General features: G+C 45.6%; 1 long non-coding RNA gene across 7 annotated transcripts in view; it reads left to right on the forward strand.

Moving 5' to 3' along the window:
- The window catches only part of LOC135968708 (uncharacterized), a 399,823-nt gene that overhangs the window by 26,231 nt on the left and 351,914 nt on the right, over positions 1 to 21,678 (forward strand). For 2 of the 7 annotated variants that reach the window (XR_012429201.1, XR_012429202.1), the window contains exon 3: positions 16,941 to 17,036. The exons of 4 other annotated variants lie outside the window; for them this stretch is intronic. This is a non-coding gene — a long non-coding RNA (uncharacterized lncRNA). Of the gene's footprint in view, positions 1 to 8,104; positions 8,796 to 16,940; positions 17,037 to 21,678 lie in introns of those variants that run through there. One more of the 7 variants, XR_012429200.1, reaches the window with a different exon arrangement.

A 21,678-nucleotide genomic window follows, 5' to 3' on the forward strand; every position in this document is an offset into this window, starting at 1 on the left:
AAACTCATGGCTGAGCTAATTTTACACAGTGAGTGAGGCACTGCAGAGAGAAATGAAACGGTGGCTCGGGGGGTCTGATCTGGGCAGAATGGAAACCCTCACGGGGCAGCTGGGAGCGGTAAGGGAGAGGCTTCAGAGAAGGGGAACCCCCTTGCGTACCTATGAAGAGTGTTGTAAGGAAGGTCCGTTGGACATGGGAGCCTCGGAGTCCTGGAATGTCCACATTCACCCTCGGATGGGGAATTCACAACTACTTGGCCATTCACTGGGCCCTCTGAGCCTCAGTTTCCCCATTTCTAAGGGGACAGGGTGGATAAAATGATACCTAAAATTCCTGCCAGTGTGCAGGGGGTTGTGCCCATCTTCACCTCGCATCCTCTCTCTTTCTCTCTCATATTTCGTTCCAACTGCAGAAAAGGTTGAACAAGAAAGCATCACACTGTGTTTGGGTTTTCAGGAAAATGAAAACATATACTCAGGAAGAGCATGCTAACTGCTTCATGAAAACATGCCACCGTAGGCACTGTGATGGCAAACAGAGGCTCTCTGGACTTCGAGGTCGCCGCACACTGAAGGAATGTTTGGTGAGCCCGCTGCTGCATCCTTTACATTCCATGACACCGTTAAAAAACAAATTCATGGCCGGGCGCGGTGGCTCAAGCCTGTAATCCCAGCACTTTGGGAGGCCGAGACAGGCGGATCACGAGGTCAGGAGATCGAGACCATCCTGGCTGACATGGTGAAACCCCGTCTCTACTAAAAAATACAAAAAACTAGCTGGGCGAGGTGGCGGGCGCCTGTAGTCCCAGCTACTCAGGAGGCTGAGGCAGGAGAATGGCATAAACCTGGGAGGTGGAGCTTGCAGTGAGCTGAGATCCGGCCACTGCACTGCAGCCTGGGCGATAGAGCGAGACTCCATCTCAAAAAAAAAAAAAAAAAAAATTCATTTTTACTGTAGCTGTTTTGTGACTTTTATAATCATCCAAAATGCTTTAAAAGCTCTTGAAACAACTGTGGCACATAAAAGATTTACAACGTCTGTAAGCAAAGTAAACAGTTGCATTTAGCCACAGCAGGGGGATTCTTCTTTTTCTTGGTGGCATAACCGACGTGAAAGATGAAAAGGAAAGACAGTGAATCTCTCTGAAACTCTTCCTTTAGCTGTTAGTCTTGCTGGCTCATACTGTACTATCAGAGGCCGCCCACCACGCTTGAAGGAGAAGGTAGTATTTCTGATCTTGTTTTTCCGAGGGAAGGAGTGGGGAGGCTCATGTGCTTTTTTCCCAGAGACAATGTTTAAACTAGAAAACACACTTGGGTTAACCAGAGCCCATGCGACGTCCTGTGTGAAGAGAACAATCTCCAGCCCCTCAAAATGCTGGGGAGGCCTGAGCAGTGTCAAGGTTGTGACTGATGTTATAGATCATGGAGCCTCGGCTGAATACAGGAGGGGATGAAGCTTGAGGGTGGATGGGAGAGAAGTAAAGGGCCCGGTGGACTGGTGACCTCCGAGAGGCTGGAGAACTGATATTGTGCCCATGTTCGAGCCTAGGTACAAGAAGAAGAAATTGGGTTCTGAAGTCTGAGGATGTCTGAGTGAGGTATTCTGGAGATAGAGAAAAGACTTGTGGGTTACTGAAACAGAATGGAGACAAAGGTCAGTAAGATGAAGAAATTAAGACAGGGAGCACAAAATTCAGCTCTGAGCTTCCTAGCAGCCACAGCAAAAAGGAACACGAGGCACTCCAATCGAAGAAAAATAAAATAATAGGTCATCTGATAGGTCTCGGGTTCACCTTGGATGACAGATGGAATTGGGAGGAGGGAGAGAGCTTGTAAGTGAGTATCTGAGTATTCACTGAGTGGAGAGAAACCATTTAGAAGGCCAGTTCCTGCATAACCCTGTGGCTCATGTGTGAGAAACAGAAAAGCTGTTTGTTGCTATCACTGCAGACCTAGTAGACCATGGCAGGCATTGTGCAGGCTCTGGAAACCCTGAGTGGTTATTGGCTGTCTTCACTGCACCACAGCGATGTGGCGGCTGGGAGACAGACCTTGCCATGCAGGTGCGGGTGACAGAACTGTGGGATTAGAGGCTGACACCAGTGAAACAAGCCCAGCTGGACCCCCTGCCCCAACTCAAGCCAGTTCAGGCTGGGGAAGTGGAGGAACCCAGCTGGCTAACGTGCCGGACCCAAGGGTGATTAGTAGCCAGGCTGGCGCACGTGGAGCCGCATGGTGATCGGCATGAGCACCACTTGTTGAGGACCTGCAGCATGCTGAGTACTCTATTGTGTCACCTCTTTAATCCTCACACCGATGAAGCTCTATTCTTATTTCCTGTCTCCAGCGGAGGAAACTGAGGCCTGAGAGGCTGAGTATGTGGCCTGAGTTCACATGGCTAGGAGGTGGCTGAGCTGGGATTGGAACACATGTCTCTCTGATTCCAGAGTCTTTTTTTTTTTTCCCCTGGCCCCTTCTAAGGTTTGAACAGGCTGGGTGAGATGTCCCGAGTTGGGCAGTCCCTGGCTGGGAACAGAGCTGCCCGTGTCTGGGGTCTTGGGGAGGCTCCGTGCTGGCTGAGAGGCAGCTGGCTGGCTCACACCTGTGCTCAGAACCCCTGGGGCTTTCCTACAAACCCACTCCATCGCCTTCTGAGTTCACATCAGGGAGAGAGTGACTTAACGATGAACCTTCCCCAGGAGGCTGCAGGGTTTTAGAAAGGATCCTAAGGAGGGAGCTGCTAGCAGGTGGCTTTTGGCCTCAGACATTTAAGAAACCCCCATGGCAGAGAGAGGACTGGAAGGAGAGAATGTTGATTTCACAGAATTCATGGTTCCTGCTCAAGACATCCTGGGCTAATCGAGTACCAGAGACCTAAGGGGTCCTCTTTTCCTTTCTAGGCTATTCTACATATTAAAATGGTCCTTTGCATTTATCCTGACAAATCCCATTGGGGTGTGTCTGTCCCGCTATTGTGTTTGATGTCACAGTCTTGAATTTGCTTTAGTGTTGGAACAAGGCATATCCACCACCATGGCTCTCCTGACATGTGGGACTGGAGCATTCTCAACTGGGGGGTGCCATCTGGGGCACTGTGGGGGTATCTAGCAGCATCCCTGGGCTCCACCCACTAGATGCCAGTCGTACCCCCACCCCAGTTAGCATGACAATAAAAAATGTCCCCAGACATGGTCAATATCCCCTGGGATTTAAAATTCATTCCCCCAACACCTTGTTGAGCTTTTCCACCTGTTCTAGATTTTCTGGGCTTAATGGTATAGAGGGATTTGGGGCTCCACTACCAATGGCATGTCCTCGGGAAGATCTCTGAATTTCTCTGAGCCTCAATTTTCTTAACTGCAAAATGTTATCCCCCAAAATAATAGCAACAGAAGTAGTGACAGTCATAGGAGCCATGGGCTTTTGAACACCTGCTAGTGCCAGGCAGCATGACAGGGACATGCAGCATCTCATGGAAACTTGGTGTCTTTGGCTACAAAGCCAGAGGTCTGTCCACTCTTCCAAGCCGGTGCCTTTCTGTGATGGATAGGCATGAACTTTAGGAAGTGTCATACAAAGGACATCACACGAGTGATAGTTACAACCCTTTGGTTAAATCGCTGAAATGCGAGGCTTGTGCACTCTGCCATTTTGGTCTTTACGGACCAGTCACTTAAAATGCTTGGCCCTTGGCAGTCATCAAGAAATGAGAAAAGAAATGGCCAGCTCTATCAGTGACCATAACCCTCATGCGCATGGGGCAGTCCTCGTTTCTGTCTGATGTTTTTCTATAATTACTAGTTTCACACTTAGAAATGCCTTGGGCTAGATGCAAAATTAAACAGTCATGCTGCCTAAGTGGCACTGACTTCCTCCCTTCTGTCCTTCTGTCTGTCCTTCCTCCCTTCTTTTTGTCCTTCTGTCCTCCCTTCCTTTGGCCAATCTACTCTCAAATGTGTCACTCATATGAAAGTCCCAGAGAGACGTATCCCAGAGTTAGGTCTCAGGAATAAATGAGTCCCTGTTCAGTGATGATGCCGTTTTTATTAGCTGAGAGCTTGTCATGTTCCCTTTTTGCTCTGTCAGGAAGCTCAGAAATAAGGTTTGTGTGCAGATGTGGTAGCTCTCCTTAGCCCAAGTTTCCTGGATCTTCACTTTCTCATCAACAGCTGGATGGTGGCTCATTTCTTATTTTTATTTTATTGAGACAGAGTCTCACTCCGTCGCCCAGGCTGGAGTGCAGTGGCGTGATCTCGGCTCACTGCAACCTCTGCCTCCCAGGTTCGAGCGATTCTCCCTCCTCAGCTTCCCAAGTAGCTGGGATTACAGGCGCACCACCACACCCAGGTAATTTTTGTATTCTTAGTAGAGATGAAGTTCCACTGTGTTTGTTGGTCAGGCCGGTCTGGAACTCCTGACCTCAGGTGATCCACCCACCTCGGCCTCCCAAAGTGCTAGGATTACAGGCGTGAGCCACCGCATCCGGCCCCATTTCTTGAATGATTCTGGGCCTGATTGCTTTCAGTCGTTTAACCATTTACCTATAGCCGCTCTTTCACAAGAAGCTGGCTTCAAGGCCTCCTTGCAGGACGGCAGCTCATAAAAGAAAGACGAATGCACTTTCAGAATGTGGTCGGGGAGACTTGGTTACTCCTTAAAGCTTGAGGACACACACACGGGAGTCGCTGTTTGGAGTGGGTTCTGTGATGGGTAGCGCGGATGGGTGAAGAACAAAGTTCCGGCACCAGGCATTGCACGAAAATGTGAAGCGCATTGTCTGCTTCCGATAGGAAAGCACCAGCTCCTGTGTGACGGGGGCTGTTATTATCCCCATTTTACAGAGGAGGAAAGTAAGGGCTAGCTTGGGAGGCGCAACCCCCTGCTTCCCACACAGTGAGCAAGTGGAAGAACCACGCTTCGCCCCAGCACTGCTGGTTTCAAAGGCCACATTCCTAACATCTGCTGCCCACTGTCTCAACATGGCCCTGTGGGATTGTAGTAACAGCCTGCGCTGACTGCCTGCTTCCGGTGTGCCAGCCCCTGGGCCGAGGACTGAAATGAACTCCCATGTGATCCTCACGACCAGTCAGAGTTGAAATAACAATGAGTTAGCTGGGCGCGGTGACTCACGCCTGTAATCCCAGCACTTTGGGAGGCCAAGGGTGATGGATCACCTGAGGTCAGGAGTTTGAGACCAGCCTGACCAACATGGAGAAACCCCGTCTCTACTAAAAATACAAAAAGAAGTAGCCGGGCGTGGTGGCGCATGCCTGTAATCCCAGCTACTCAGGAGGCTGAGGTAGAAGAATCACTTGAACCTGGGAGGTGGAGGTTGCGGTGAGCCGAGATGGCGCCATTGCACTCCAGCCTGGGCAACAAGAGCAAAACTCCGTCTCAAAAAAAAAGAAAGAAAAGAAATAGCGATGACTGTTGACATGTGGACATTGAACGTGGAGAAACACACTTGTCCGAGGTCCTGTGCTTAACAAGTGGCAGAGCCAGGACCGGGACTGGACTCAGAGAGGCCATGGCCTGTGCTCCGCATCACACAGGAGGCAGAGGCGGGGCTGGTTTACAGCCAGGTCTGTCTGGGTCCAGCAGCATAATTTCAAGGATGCCCAACCTGCAGCAAACTCTCCAGGGAATGGTCAGGGCACATTTCTGACCTTTTGAATTGAGGTCACAGAATGAAAATGCCATTGTTTGTCACAAAATGTCCCTTGTCATTGCTATCAGAGGCTGCAAATGCCTGGGGCAGCAAAGATCTAAATCAGAGAGTGCTTTCTTACACTCTGCGATTCTGTGCAACAGGCCTTCAGCAGGGGCTGGACTTTCCTCCCAAGAAGGGAGTGTGGTGCTCTGTGGATCCTGTCAGGTGAGAAACCGAGACCCAGCAGGTGTGTGTGCGCACAGCGGAACCAGGTACAAGCGGAGATCCAGGTGCCACCTGCTAAGAGGGGTATCGCTTCTCATTCATGGAAAGACACATGCTGGGGCCTGTCCCATCCCCTGTACTCAAACAGCCTCCCACATCTTCCAGGGTCTGACGCTGGACTTACCTGGAGTCCTGGAATATGGTGATCCCATCTCCGCTGGACCTGAGTCAGAAGCTTGCTCTAGAGGAAGCAGAAAGTACATCTGGTTTTGGTTGGAGACGTTGCATCCATTCTAATACAGCCAAGAGTCAAACTGAAATACTGGCCCAGGCTGGGAGGATATTCTGCTGTTCCAGTTTTGCTCGGGGCTATTCGTTTTGAGAAGACTAGAGAGTCAGTTCCAGTTTGTCTTTGGGGACTAAGTATTTGTCACGTTGTTTCTGCTTGTGGCTTATTGAGAACACACGCGGGTACAGTTGCGTTTGGGTTTTATTCTGTGCAGGATTTCACAAATGGAAGCTATGGGTGCCTGGTCTATTTATTTCACTCCATAGGCATTTAAGAGGACCCGCTGGGTGCTGGATGAGTGTCTGGGTACAGAGATAGAAAAAGACAATGTGAGACCGCAGTCCAGCCAGTGAGTCTGGAGCAGAAAGTCTGTGGTAGGGGCCAGACAGGTGGAGCCAGTTGGTACTAGACCCTAGCACCAGGCTGGGCGTTGGAGCATCGGTCTCAGGCACTGAGGTTTGGAGACGCTGAGTGCGTTCTGGGGGTCAGCCTGTGGCACCCAGCCCCCGGCAGTGGCTCATGTCAGGGTCCCGGTGGAACGAGCACCACCCCACTGTCACTTCTTCAGAGGCGAAAGAAGAAGGGCCAGGATTTGGAATGAAAAATGAAAATCCTTGCCCTGCGAAATGGAAACAATAGCAGCTGTTTTCAATTTCCTGCCCAGTAGGCGAAATGCCCACTCCCTCGGTCTCATAAACACCTTTCTTTAGAATTTGGAAACACAGAGCGTGGGGGAAAGGCCAGCGTGGGGTGCTAGCACGTGGCTCTGGAGTCAGGTGTTACAGCGGCGGTACCATCAGAATGCTCAGGTCCGAACACGCACTGTCCCTGTGAGAACAACTCCCAGGGAAGCTGTTCTTTCTGCTTTTTCTCTCTCTTGCAATTCATAGTGAGTTCCTCTATGAGGCTGTAAGTTTCTGGAAGGTGGTTTCTGGAATGTTCAGCTCCCTAAGCCCACACGAGGCCCAAGACTAATCACGTAAGTAAGGACGGCAGCTGCTGCTTGGGATGCCACTACATGCCTGTCAGTGCATCCTCGAGTTAGCGCTATGATAACCAGCAGAGTAGGGGTGGCTTTCTCCATTTTACCTGTGGGGAAACTGAGGCACTGAGCAGTGGCATCATTTGCCAAGGTTGTAAAATCAGGAGTGGCAAATCCCGGAAACAGAAGGAGTTTGTGATAGCTCCACACCATTGTGACGATGTTAATAACTGCTGAATTGTGACTTTAAAATGGCAAATGGTATGGCAGATAGATTATATCTTGATTTGAAAATGCAGTAAAAGGGTACTGGTGTCCCCCAAGTGGCTCTCCTGCCCAAGAGAGCAGAGATACTGTCTTTTTCCACTGCCGTGAATGTCTAGCAGATGATGTGTTCAGTAAATGTCGGAAGGAAGAAAGACAAAGTAAGAGAGGAAGGAAAGAGGGATGGAGGGAAGGAGGAAGGAAGGAGAGAGGATGGAGGTAGGAGAGGGAGGGAGAGTGGGGGAAGAAAGGAGGGATGGAAGGAGGGAGGGTGGAAGGAAACCGATGGGAGTAGGTTCAAGTCCCAGCTCAGCCATGAAATCTCCGGGTGGCCCTGAAGGCATGGCTTCTCTTTTACCTGTCTAAACAAATTTTTAAATACCTAATTTTGGTTGGGGCCCCTGCCTTGAACTATGAAAAACATAAAATATGCAAAACGCACATTTACACCCTGTTAAAAATATGTCTGGGTGCTAGGTCTGGCTTCCTTTGTTGGCCAGAGTGAGGGCCTCATCCTAGGTATGATGGCGTGACCACTCTTTGCATAACCTATTTACTTCAGGGTTCTAAAACGTGGGAGCCACTGAGTGTCCCCTAATGGTAGTTTTACATGGGGAGAGAGACCTGGTACTAGCTGTGTAACCTTAGTTAGGTCTCAGCCTTGCTGATTCACAGTCTCTGTACCTCTCAGATAAGGAAGGTGAACTTCATAATGAAGGTGACGTCTGTGGAGTGTTCAGCACACCCCAGGTTCCTGCTAAGCCAGCTCCATGCATTGATCCAGTTTAATGCTTGCAATCCGAAGAGCTTCATGTGATGATCAGGACATTTCACACGGGAGATGCCACTCGCCCAAGTTTACACAGCTGGGAGATGCCAGAATCACATTTCGTCTCTTGGAGTTTTGACTCCCAAGCGTATGTTCTTTCATTGTAGCTTTTTTTATCGTGAAAATTTTCAAGTATTTGGAGAAGTTGAAAGATTAGTACAAGGATCACCTGTACAGCTACTATCTGACTTCAACAACTTAACGTTTGCTATATTTGTGCCTTCTCTCGCTCTTTTGATGAAATATTTACCCCATTTTAGAGAACTGCCTTTCGATACCAGTTTTATTGAGGTGTAATTGACATATGATGAGCCATACATATTTAAAGTGTGCAATTTGATACGCTCTGTATACGCGTGTATCCTTGAAATCGTCGACACACTCAAGACAAGGAACAGACTCATTATCCCAAAAGTTCACTCAAGCCTGGCTTTCATCCCCCCACCTGCTCTTCCTTGTTGCACTCCACCTCCAGCCCCGGCAATCACGGGTCTGCTTTCTGTCACTGTGTGTCAGTTTGCATTTTCTAGAATTCTATAAAAATGGAAATACATAGTTTGTATTTTTTTTTGGTGGTGATGGTGCTGGGGCGGGGAGGTGTCTGGCTTCTCTTACTGAACACAATTCGTCTGTGTTGCAGTGTGCTGTGGTCCAAATGTATCTCCCCCAAAATTCACACGTTGGAACTTAACCTCCAAGGTGATGGTACTAAGAAGTGGGGCCTTGGGAGGTCATCAGTCAGGAGGGCTCCACCCTGGGGGATTGAATTTGTGCCCGGATAGGCGGGCTTCAGGGCGTGGGTTAGTCCCTTTGCGGTTCCTTCTGCCATGTGAGGACAAAGCGAGAGGTGCCATCTGCAAAGCCGAGAGCAAGCCCTCCCCAGACACTGAATCCGTTGGTGCCTTAATCTTGGACTTCCCAGTCTCCAGAACTGTGAGCAATAAATTTCTGTTATTTATAGGTCACCCAGTTTAAAATCCATGGTTATTGCAGCAGGAACTGACTAAGACATAGCATGAATCAATTGTTCATTCTGTTTTTTGCTGAGTAGTATCATATTATATGCATATACCACAATTTCTTTATCCACTTACTTTTAGTGTTGTTTCTGGGTTTTGGTGATTACAAACAGCTGCTCTGAACATCTGTGTACAAGCGTTTTCAGGAATAGCGTGTGCTGTGGTAGGCAGAATGCCCTACCTCTCCTCCCTCCGGGATGTTTGTGCTCTTATCTCTAGGACCTGTGGATATGCTACATTATATGGCAAAAAGAATTCATATAATTAGGGTGAGGAACTTTATGATAGGGGGTTTGTCCTGGGTTCTTTGGGTGGGCCCAATCTAATCACACAAGCCTTTAAAGGCAGAGAAGTTTCTCTGGCTGGAGAGAGAGGAGGCAGAAAGTGAGAGAGAGGAGGCAGAAGGTCAGAGAAGGACTCCATGTGTCACTGCTGGGTTGAAGATGGAGGGAACAATGTGATAGGGGATGAGGCCAACATAAGGAACTGACAGCCACCTAGGGAATGGAGACCCCAGACCGAGAGTCCCAGGAACCGATCTCTGCCAAGAACCTGAACAAGCTTGAAGTGGATTCTTCCCCAGGGCCTCCAGAGAAGGACACAGCCCTGCTGACACCTTGACTTTGGACTTGTGAGACCCTGAGCCAAGAACCCCACCAAGCCTGCCTGGTCTTGAGACTCAAGCACACTGAGATAATCGATAGGTGCTGTTTCAGCTGCGAAGTGTGTGGTAATTCATTACGGCAGCAATAGAAAACTAATACATATGTATTCATTTCTCTTAAGTAAATGCCTAGGAGGGGGATGACTGGGTCATATGGTAGGTGCATGTTTAACTTTTTGAGAAACTTCCAAACTGTTTTTCGAAGTGATTGTACCATTTTATATTCCCATTTTATATTCAGGGTATGTGGGCTCCTGTTGCTCCACATCCTTGTCAATACTTGGTATGGCCAGTCCTTTAAATTGTAGACTTTTTTTTTAACACGGCATTTTAGACATTATGGTTTACCTTGCATTTCCCTAATAACTATGATATTGAGCTTCTTTCACAAGCTTATTTGATTTCCATGTCTCTTCTTTGGTAAAGTGTTTATTTAACTCTTTTTACCCATTTACAAAAATTGGATTATTTTCATATTATTGAGTTTTTTGTTTTTTGTTTTTTGGTTTTTTTTGAAAGAGAGTCTCGCTCTGTTGCCCAGCCTGGAGTGCAGTGGCGTGATCTCGGCTCACTACAACCTCCACCTCCCAGGTTCAGGTGATTCTCCTGCCTCAGCCTGCCAAGTAGCTGGGACTACAGGTGCATGCCACCACACCCAGCTACTTTTTGTGTGTTTTTAGTAGAGATGGGGTTTCATTATGTTGGCCAGGCTGGTCTTGAACTCCTGGTCTCAAGTGATCCACCCGCCTCAGCCTCCCAAAGTGCTGGGATTACAGGCATGAGTCACTGCACCTGGCCTTATTATTGAGTTTTGAGAGTTCTGTATATATTTTTGATACAAACCTTTTATCAGGTAGGTATTTGTAAATGTTTTCTCCCAGTCTGTGGCTTGTCTTTTCTGGTATTAACAATGTTTTTCAAAGAAAGAAATTATTAATTTTGATGAAGTTCTTGGTTTGTCAACTTTTTCTTTTATGGGGCATGCTTTGGTGTCATATGTAAGAAACCTTCACTGAACTGAAGGTAACAAAACATTTCTCCTGTGTTTTTTCCTAGAAATTTTATAGTTTTGCTAGTCATGATGGCTCATGCCTGTAACCCCAGCACTTTGGGAGGCTAATGTGAGAGGATTGCTTGAGGCTAGGAGTCCGAGACCAGCCTGACCAACATAGTGAGGCCCTGTTTCTTCCAAAAAATAGAAAAACATAGTCAGGTATGGTGGCACATACCTGTAGTCCCAGCTACTTAGGAGACTGAGGTGGGAGGATTGCTAGAGCCAAGGAGTTCAAGGCTGCAGTGAGCCACGATTGCACCATTGCACTCTAGCCTAGGCAACAGAGTGAGACCCTGACTCAAAAACAAACAAACAAAAAAACAAAAAAAAGAAAGAAATCTTATAGTTTCAGGTTTTACATTGAAGTATATAATCCATTTGGAGTTAATTTTTATATATCATACAATATATGGATTTTAAGTTTAGTTTTTTCTTTTTCTTCTTTTTTTGCATATAGATATAGATGTTTTCTAGCACCATTTGTTGAGAAGACCACCTTTCTCCACTGAATTGCCTTTGCACCCTTGTCAATAATCAGTTGGTCAGTATACAAGTGGGTCTATTTCTGAACTCTGTTCTGTTCCACTGATGTACTTGTCTATCTTTACACTTATGCCACACTGTCTTGATTACTATAGCTTTGTAATTAGTTTTGGAACTAGTTGGTGTAAGTCCTCCAGCTATCTTCTTTCCCAGAGTTGTTTTGGCTATTCAAGGTCCTTTGCATTTTCATATACTTTAAAATCAGCTTGTAAATTTCTTTCTTTAAAAAAAAAAAAAAACACAAACATGTATTTTAATTGAGATTGTGTTGAAGAGTCTTCTGACTCATGAACATGGTCCATCTCTTCATTAATTTAGGTTATCCTAGAAATTTTTTGTAGTTTCCAGTGTACATGCTTGTACATCTTTTGACTGATTTGTTCCTAGGTTTTCATATCTTTGAATAGTATTGTCAATGGTATTGTTTTAAATTTCAATTTTGGATTTTGCTAGTATGTACAAATATAATTGATTTTTTTATATTGGTCTTGTAACTTGCAATCTTGCTAAATTTACATATTAGTTCTACTAGCTTTGTTGTAGATTTTACTAGATTTTTGACATGAAGCATCATGTCATCTTTTCTCATACAGAAGCCTTTTATTTCTTTTTATTCCCTTATTGCACAAATTAGAAGAATGTTTAGTAAAATGTTGAATAGAAGTAGTGAGAGTGGACCTCCTTCCCTTTTTCCACACCTTAGGACAAAGTATTTCATCTTTCCCTACTTAGGGTAATGTTATCTTAAATGCCCTTATCAAGTTGAGGAAGTTTCTTTCTATTTCAAATTTGTTAAGGGTTTTAAAAATAAGAAATGGATGTCAGATTTTGTTAAATGCTTTTGCTGCATCTATTGAGATGATCATATGATATTTCTTTTATAGTCTGTTAATATGGTAAATTAGCTGTTGACTTTTGTATGTTAAACCAACCTTATATTCTTGCAATAGCCTCTGCTTCATAATATTGTCTTATTCCTTTTATATATTGTTGGGGTTTTCCAGTGTTTTTATATTATTGGGCTTAATTTGCTAAAACTTTGTTAAAAACTTTTGATCTGTGTTTGTGAATGATATTGGTCTATCGTTTTCTTTTCTTGTAATATCTTTTTCTATTTTTTAGTAGAAACGGGGTCTCACTAAGTTGGTCAGGCAGGTCTTTACAAGACATTTACAAGACATTACAAGAAAAGAAATAGTTTTGGTATTAAAGTAATACCAGTTTCATAAAATGAGTAGGAAAATATTCCCTCCTCTTCAATTGCTATAATGTAATTTGTGAAGAATTGACGTTATTTCTTCCTTAAATGTTTAGTAGAATTGATAAGTGAATCCATTTGAATCTGATGCTTTCATTCTGGGAAGGGTTTTAACTGCAAAAAGCCTGTCTTTAATAAATGTATGGATATTCAGATTTTTTCTTTGAGTGAACTTTGTGTTTTTCAAGAAATTTGTCAACTTCACTTAAAGTGTCAAATTTATTGAAATTGTTTATAATTTTCACTTATACTTCTACCATCTGTAGAATTTATGTTAATGTTACCTCTTTCATTTCTAACTTTGGTAATTTGTATCTTCTCTTTTTTTTTCCTTGTTAGTTTGGTTAGAGGTTTATTAATATTATTGATCTATCAAAGAACCAGTTTTGGTTTATATGATTTTGGTATTGTCTTCTAGTTTCTATTTCTTTCATTTCTGATCTTATCTTCATGATTTCCCTTCTTTTGCTTGTGTTGGTTTTACCCCACACTTCTTGTTCTGGTTTCTTAGGTGGAAATCAGGTCATTCATTTGGGCATTTTTTCTTTTTATTAGATGGGTTGGATGCTCTACATTTCTCTTGAAGTTGTGCGTCAGTATCATTACTCAGATTATGATACACTGTGTTTTCATTTTCATTCCATTTAACATACTTTCTAACTCCTATTTTCATTTTTCATTTGACGCATATGTTTTTTAGAAGTGTGTCAATTGCATTCTAAATCTTAGATTTTTCTAGAGATCATTTTGTTATTAGTCATTTTAATTTCGTGTGGTCAAAGAAAATACATCATATGACTTAAATTATTTTGAGTTTATTAAAACTTGTTTCATGACCCAAATATTGTTTACTTTGGTAAACATTCTGCATGCACTTTCAAAGAATGTGTGTTATGCTGTTGTTGGATGGAGTGTTTGCTGGATGGATAGTGGTGTTTAGGTCTTCTATATCCTTGCTTATTTTTGTTATTCTGTCAATTACTGAGAGAGGGGTGCTGAACTCTCTGACAATAGTTGTGAAAGTGCCTATTTTCTTCGCAGTTCAATCACGTATTTCAAAGTTTTGTTATTAGGTGGATAACATATAGGCTTGTGTGTCCTCTTAATGAATTGACCCCTTAATCTTTATGAAATGGCCCTTTCTCCCTGGTCATATTCTTGCTATAAAATCTACTTTGTCAGATATCAATATGGCCTACCCTGCTGTCTGTGGTGTTAGCCTAACACTGTGTCTCTCCTGGCCCTCCCCACCCGCCTGTAGCACTTTTAACATATTTGTGTATATACCTATTTAAAGTGAGTTTCTGATAGACTAAAGCTCAGTCTTGCATTTTTATTCAGTCTCACAGTATGTGCTTTTTCAGTGTTTAGGTCATTTATTTTAATGTGGTTGACATGGTTGAGTTTCAATCTACCAATCTGGAAGATATTTTCTATTTGTCTCTACTGTTCTTTGTTCCTTTTTCTGCCTTCTTTTAGATGGAATATTATTTTAATGGTACACTTATCTCCATTGCTGGCTTATTAGCTTTAACTCTGCTGTGTTACTCTGGCGGTTTGTTGTACGCGTATCTAACTTATCACAGCTCACTCTCAAATGTTCTTATACTGCTTCACATATAGTATAAGAAGTCTTTCCTTCTTATCTTTGTTCCTCTTTACCTAATATTTTACCCCCCTCTGGTTGCCTTTAAGATTTCACCTTGATCACTGGTTTTGAGTAATTTGATAATGATGGTCTTGTGGTTTTTTTCATTTCTTGTGCTGATATTTGTGGAGCTTCTTAGATATGTGGGGGCTGAGTTTTCATTAAATTTAGGTATTTTTTAGACATTTCTTTAAGCATTTTTTTTTCCGTACCCTCCTCCCCATCCTAAGGGCCTCTAATGACACATATGTTAGGGTGCTTGATGTCCCACACCTCACAAACGATCTGCTTATGTTTTTCAGCCTTTTTTTTTTTTTTAAGACAAGGTCTCACTCTGTTGCTCAGGTTGGAGTACAGTGCCATAGCTATGGCTCACTGCAGCACCAACCTCCCAGGCTCAAGCCTCCCACTTCAGCCCTCTAAGTAGCTGGGACTGTAGGTACACACCACCATGTTTGGCTAATTTTTATATTTTTTGTAGTGACAGGGTCTCACTATGTTGCCCAGGCTGGTCTCAAACTCCTAGGCTCAAGCTGTCCTCCCACTGTGGCCTCCCAAGGGATTACAGGCATGAGCCACTGTGCCTGGCCCATTGCTTTCGGTCTTTATTCTCTCTGTGTGTTATTTCAGATCATGTTTCTTGCTGTTGTCTTCAAGTTCACTAACATTTTCTCATGCACTTTAGAAAAGAGGGCATTGAAGAAATCGTATCCTAAGTGGATAGTCAAGGAGAAGGGGCTTGGTGAAGCCCCTGTCTGGACACCTTGTTCGTTAAGTCATGCTGCTCAGGGCCTGGTGCAAGCTGGCCATGGAGAAGCTGCAGATTGGCTGTCCGGATGTGTTTCTAGTGGCATTTCTAGTGAAGCCAGGTTCTGAGTTACATGCAGGAAACCATCATCCTCAGCAAACTAACCAGGAACAGAAAACCAAATACCGCATGTTCTCACTCGTAAGTGGGAGTTGAAGAATGAGAACACATGGACACAGGGAGGGGAACATCACACACTGGGGCCTATTGAGGGGTGGGGGACAAGGGGAGGGAGAGCATTAGGACCAATACGTAATGCATGTGGGACTTAAAACCTAGATGAAGGGTTGATAGGTGCAGCAAACCACCATGGCCCATGTATACCTATGTAACAAAGCGGGACGTTCTGCACAGGTATCCCAGATCATAAAGTAAAATAAAAAAATAAAAAGAAAGAAAGAAAGAAGGTATAAATGGAATTGGGGGAGGGGTCTCGTAACACTCACACATGTGCAGGGAGTTTGGAGGTCCCTTCTCTTCCCCCTTTGTTTTAGATGCAGTTAAACACAGCTGGTGCTCATTAAGTGCTTGCATCCAGCAACTCTCGAATCCTCATAACAAACCTATCATAGGGGACTCTTATACCTATTTTGCAGGTGGTAAAACTGAGGCACAGACAGGTTGAGTAACCCGGTCAAGGTTCATTCAGTGAGAAGCATCAGAGCCCGGATTTGAGCCCTGGTGGTCTGGCTCTGAAGCCCCTGTTTTTATCCACCCCACCGTCTAGCACCTAGAACCCCACTTTGCATATGAGGAGATTGAGGGCCAGAGAGGGGAAGTCACCTGTCCAAGACCACAGAGTGAGTGCATGTTGGAACGGAGGCTGTGGCCGCAGCAGCACCTGGCCATGCCTGGGAGTGACTGGTTTCCGCTGGTCTCGGTGCTTGGAGCCCATCTTCTTGCTGGCTGGTGAGCCCTTGAGGTCAGAGATCTGGGGCTGTGGACACAGTGGGATCCTTTGGGGTGACAGTTAAGGGCCTTGACCACCCCACTTCCTGGAAGCAGCATCAGCTCCGTGAGTGTCTGTTGGCTCGTATGTAAGATGGGGACATCACACCACGTCCCTGAGGGTTAAATGTGACCACGCAGGGGGAGGGTGTAGCTCAGAGCCCAGGGCCTTGGCAAGCACAGTCAACAGCAATCACCAGAACCCCGCAGCAAGGTTCCCCTGCCTTCCCCGAGCTCCACGGAGGTCTGGATTTGCAACCCTCCAGCTGCTTTTCTTTATTTCCCTTTCCCTGTGGTCTGTGCTCCTTCCAGAGAACAGAGAGCTTCACCCATCCATCGGCAGGGAGCGTTTTGAGGGAGAGCTGCCACCATTTTTATTCCTAAAGATTAAAGAGGCCGGGCGCAGTGGCTCACGCCTGTAATCCCAGCACTTTGGGAGGCTGAGGCGGGCGGATCACGAGATCAGGAGATCCAGACCATCCTGGCTAACACGGTGAATCCCTGTCTCTACTAAAAATACAAAAAATTAGTCGGGCATGGTGACAGGCTCCTGTGATCCCAGTTACTTGAGAGGCTGAGGCAGGGAAGGCGGAGGTTGCAGTGAACCGAGATCGCACCATTGCACTCTAGCCTGGGTGACAGAGCGAGACTCTGTCTCAAAAAAAAAAAAAAGAAAAAAAAAAATTAAAGAAAACAGATGCAAACAAACAAACAAAACCCTGCTCTGAGGTTTCCTGACCGTTTCCTCTTTCAAAGGTGCAGAACAGCACATCAAAACCAGAAGATGAATCAAAACGTTGCTGGTGGATTCTAGAAAACTCCAGTCACAAGGATGAGGAAGAATGTGCTGAGGTATAGAAGAAGCTGCTTTGTAGCTGCTTCTGGTTTTGGGTTTGTGCTTTATGACAGCGAGTCATTGTGAAACGTCCTTTTCCCAGAGGGCGCCTTGGCCACTCCGGCAGGCTCTTCGGTCTACAGTTTCGCCAGGGGCTCTCCTGGTAGGAATACCTTTGAACATATATTTTCTGAAGTTTCCAGTAGAATTACAAGACTTCAAAGTGGCCCAGCTACTTGGGAGGCCGAGGCAGGAGAATCTCTTGAATCTGGTAGGTGGAGGTTGCAGTGAGACGAGATGGTGCCACTGCACTCTAGCCTGGATGACAGAGTGAAACCCTGTCTCAATCAATCAATCAAACAACTTCAAAGTGCTACCCAAACAGCATGCTTTTGAACATTGGTTCTAAGACCACGGTCACAGCCAACCCAGACAGTGGCTGCAGAGATGTTGGAAGCATCACCCAGGTTACGTCAGGCATATTAGACAGGTGTGCTCATGTGCTCATTCAGGTCCTCCAAGAAGCAGACACCAATAGAGGATTCGATGCACAAGAGATTCCTAGGGGAGCTGGTGCCAATAATAACAGACCGTGTGTGCCAGTTGCCACATGAAGCGGGATATCCTGTTTCCCTCTCCTCTTGGGAACCATCAGGGGTGGGAAACTGAGTCTCTTTTTCCAAGTCTTTAATTCTGATTTACTGTCAAAGTCCCTGACTGAATGGCTTCTGCAGGGGAATGCTGTAAGCGGGCATAAACAGCACCTCATGTAATTTCTACTGAGAAAAGGGAAACACACCATGAATTGGATGACAGAAATGACGCCGCATGGCTTTTTCTTCCCTAAACCTGTGGAACCAGATTCTTCCAGGGCCCGAGTTATTCCGGGTTCTAAGTTAGGAATCTTTAGAAGCCCCATGAACCTTGAAACCGAGAACTAGTTAAGTGATTCATTTAACAAACATCTATGGAGCACCTGTGTGTCAGACCCTCTTAGATGCAGACGATGCAGAAACAAACTAGACACAAATTTCTCCCTCTGGGAGCTCCTCTTCTGGGAGCTAAAGATGGACTACAACAAATGCCCAAGACACACACAAAACAGTAGAGAAAGGAAAGCTGTATTAAGCTGTTCTTGCATTGCTGTAAAGAAATACCTGAGACTGGATAATTTACAAAGAAAAGAGATTTAATTGGCTCATGGTTCCGCGGGCTGTACAAGCATGGCACTGGCATCTGCCTGGCTTCTGGGCAGGCCTCAGGGAGCCTTTACTCATGGCGGAAGGTGAAGTTGGAGCAGGCACGTCACATGGCAGGCGTGGAAGCAAGAGACAGAGAGAGTGAGGGGAAGTGCTACCTACTTTAAAACAGCTAGTACTCACTCACTATTGTGAGGACAGCACCAAGGGGATGGCGCTAAACCATTCATGAGAAATCCACCTCTGTGATCCAGTCACCTCCCACCAGGCCCTGCCTCCAACATTGGGGTTTACAGTTCACCATGAGATTTGTGGGGGACAACATCCAAGCTATATTAGGGGGTGACTGGGCAGGCCATTGAGGTCCCCAAGGACGTGAAAGGGGTTTTGTTGGGGAAAGCCACCAGGAGGGGTTGTCTGAGCTCAGTAGCCATGATCCTAGGGCCCCTCTTCTACAGAGTGGCTGCTTTCAGAGGTTCTGGTAGAAATTCTTTGGACTCTGTGGTCTGCTTTTGGACCCCAGAAAGGTGGGTCCATTAGAAGAACCAGCCTCACCTGTTGTGCCCTGGGCACTGTGCTGAGTGGGATGGGAAAAGGCCCCCATCCTAGCCACTGACCTGGAGTGTGGCTGGGGAGTTGAGAAAGTACAGCGGGTCCCAGCTCATGGAGGCAGCTATGATTTAGAAGTTCATGCTCCTTGTTGAAGGCCTCAGGCATAGGGAGAAAACTAAGTGAGATGTGAGAAGCACATAGCCCAGTAACTGGTATTTCACAAGCACCAGTAAAGGACAATGATCATGAATTTGATTGTTATCATTAACCTAATCAGCACCACCATCATCACCACTTCCATAATCATTGTCACATCATCATCATCACCACCATCACCATCGTCACCATCACCACCACCATAATCATTGTCACACCATCACCATCACAATTATTATCATTAACATCATCATCACAGTTATCACCATCATCATCATAACCACCATCATCACTATCATTACCATCACCATCATCGTCACCATCACCATCATCACCATCACCAACACCATAATCATTGTCACACCATCACCATCACAATTATCATCACCATCATTACCATAATCACCACTGCCATCACCATCACCATCATCCTCACTATCATCACCATCGTCATCACTACCACAGTAATTATTACATCATCACCGTCATCACCATCATCACCATCATTATCACCATCATTGTTATCACCACCACTGTCACCACTATCACCATTACCACCACCATCACCACCAACATAATCATTATCATATCATCATCACCAGCATCATCACCATCACCTCCATTACCACCATCGTCACCACCATTATCACCATCTTCATCATCACCATTATCACCATCATCATCTTTTATCACTCTCATCATCACCACCATCACCATCATCATTACATTTATCATCATCGTCATTATACAAACAGACATGACCTTGCTCCTCGCTGCCTCCTTTTTTTTTTTTTTTGTTGAGATGGAGACGGAGTCTCGCTCTGTCTCCCAGGCTGGAGTGCAGTGGCGCGATCTCAGCTCACTGCAAGCTCCGCTTCCCGGGTTCACACCATTCTCCTGCCTCAGCCTCCCGAGTAGCTGGGACTACAGGTATCTGCCACCACACCCAGCTAATTTTTTGTATTTGTAGTGGAGACAGGGTTTCACAGGTTTCACAGTGTTAGCCAGGATGGTCTCGATCTCCTCATCTCGTGATCTGCCCGCCTTGGCCTCCCAAAGTGCTGGGATTACAGGCGTGAGCCACCGCGCCCAGCTGCTCGCTACCTTTTTAAGCCAGCTTTACAGTCTTAGGTGAAGAGTTACAGGGAGCAGTGGGGTAGGATTTATGCTGTAGAAAAAGTAATCAAGTTCTTAGGACAATGATATTTAGAGGGTAAGGTGAAGTAATCTTTTGGATTTTAATCCCTACCCTGATTGTAATGAAATCAGTAGGTGGCAATACAGGGCCTCTGACCATCTTCATGATTGCCCCTCAGTTGTGCTCAGGGATGGCAAAGTTGTTATTTCAGATAAAATCTAATTATAGTTTTGCCATGAAATAATTGCTCTTTTGAGGAAGCCTCAGTCTTGGCATCTTCATAAATAGCTCCCAATTTCTTTACCAGAATAATCAGGTGTTGTTTCAGAGACAGGCATAGTTATTCTGTGGATTCCAACAGTCCTTGTACTTCATCTATGGAAAGTGTAGCAATTGCAAAACTGTGAGCTCTCCTTCTAAAGATTATGGGTTTAAAAGTATGCCTCATCCATTCGATGAAACTGGCACTTCAACTGATTCAACCTCAAGGGGAGGCAGTATCACGTAGCAAATGGGCATAAAATGACAAGCCAGAGCTCAGGGGTGAGCCCTGGCTTTGCTGCTGCAGATGTGGATCCTTGGGCAAGGTGCTCTTTGAGCCCCAGTTTCCTTATACAAATGAGAAAAATATCACATTGATCCAAATTTCACCCGGCTCTTATGAGGCCAACAGAAATGGATAAGACCTTCTGAACTTAAAGCGCCAGTGTTAGTTAGTTAGAGATAGATAGATAGATAGATAGATAGATAGATAGACAGACAGACAGACAGACAGACAGACAGGCCAGGCACATTGGCTCATGCTTGTCATCCCAGCACTTTGGGAGGCCTAGTGAGAGGATCACCTGAGGTCAGGAGTTCAAGACCAGCCTGGCCAACATGGTAAAACCGCATCTCTACTAAAAATACAAAAATTAGCTGGGCGTGGTGGCGGGCACCTGTAGTCCCAGTAGTTGGGAGGCTGAGGCAGGAGAATCTCTTGAATCCAGGAGGTAGAGGTTGCAGTGAGCCAAGGTCGTGCCATTGCACTCCAGCCTAGGTGGCAGAGTGAGACTCTGTCTCAAAAATAAAATAATAAAATAAAATAAAGATAGATAGATTCAAGGCAGCTCAAAGGCAGTGCTTTCCGACAGAACTTACGGTGATGATGGAAATGTTCTGTAGGTCAGAATCAACCCTGGTCTAGGGAGGACAGCCGTCCATGTAAGAAATATGCCAGTTCCACGTGGGGCCTCATGGTTGGACAGAGAAGGATGGAAATTCTCTGGCGAGGAGAGTTTTCATCACAAACCATGGTCCGTACAAATTGAGAAATCTTGGACTTAGCTTAAAGAATGGTAGAACAGTGAAGGAGTTGGTAATCAGCTGCAGAAGGGTCCTTCGCTATGATTATTTGGACCTACCTTCAGGAAGCCCTCCCTGGTGCCCGCACAGTCAGGCCCACTGTGAACACTGAGTGCCAGAGCACTCACTGCCCCATTCCTTGTCCTTGTGACTGCTCTAGGTTTGCTGTCAACTTCCCATGCCCCTCTGTCTTGTCTCTCCAACCTCACTTCCCAAGACAGGGCTTTGTCTCCTGAGGACTCCTTGTATCAGCCATGGAGCCCGGTCTGA

The sequence above is a fragment of the Macaca fascicularis genome, chromosome 20, assembly GCF_037993035.2.
Source record: "Macaca fascicularis isolate 582-1 chromosome 20, T2T-MFA8v1.1".
Taxonomy (NCBI): Eukaryota; Metazoa; Chordata; class Mammalia; order Primates; family Cercopithecidae; genus Macaca; species Macaca fascicularis.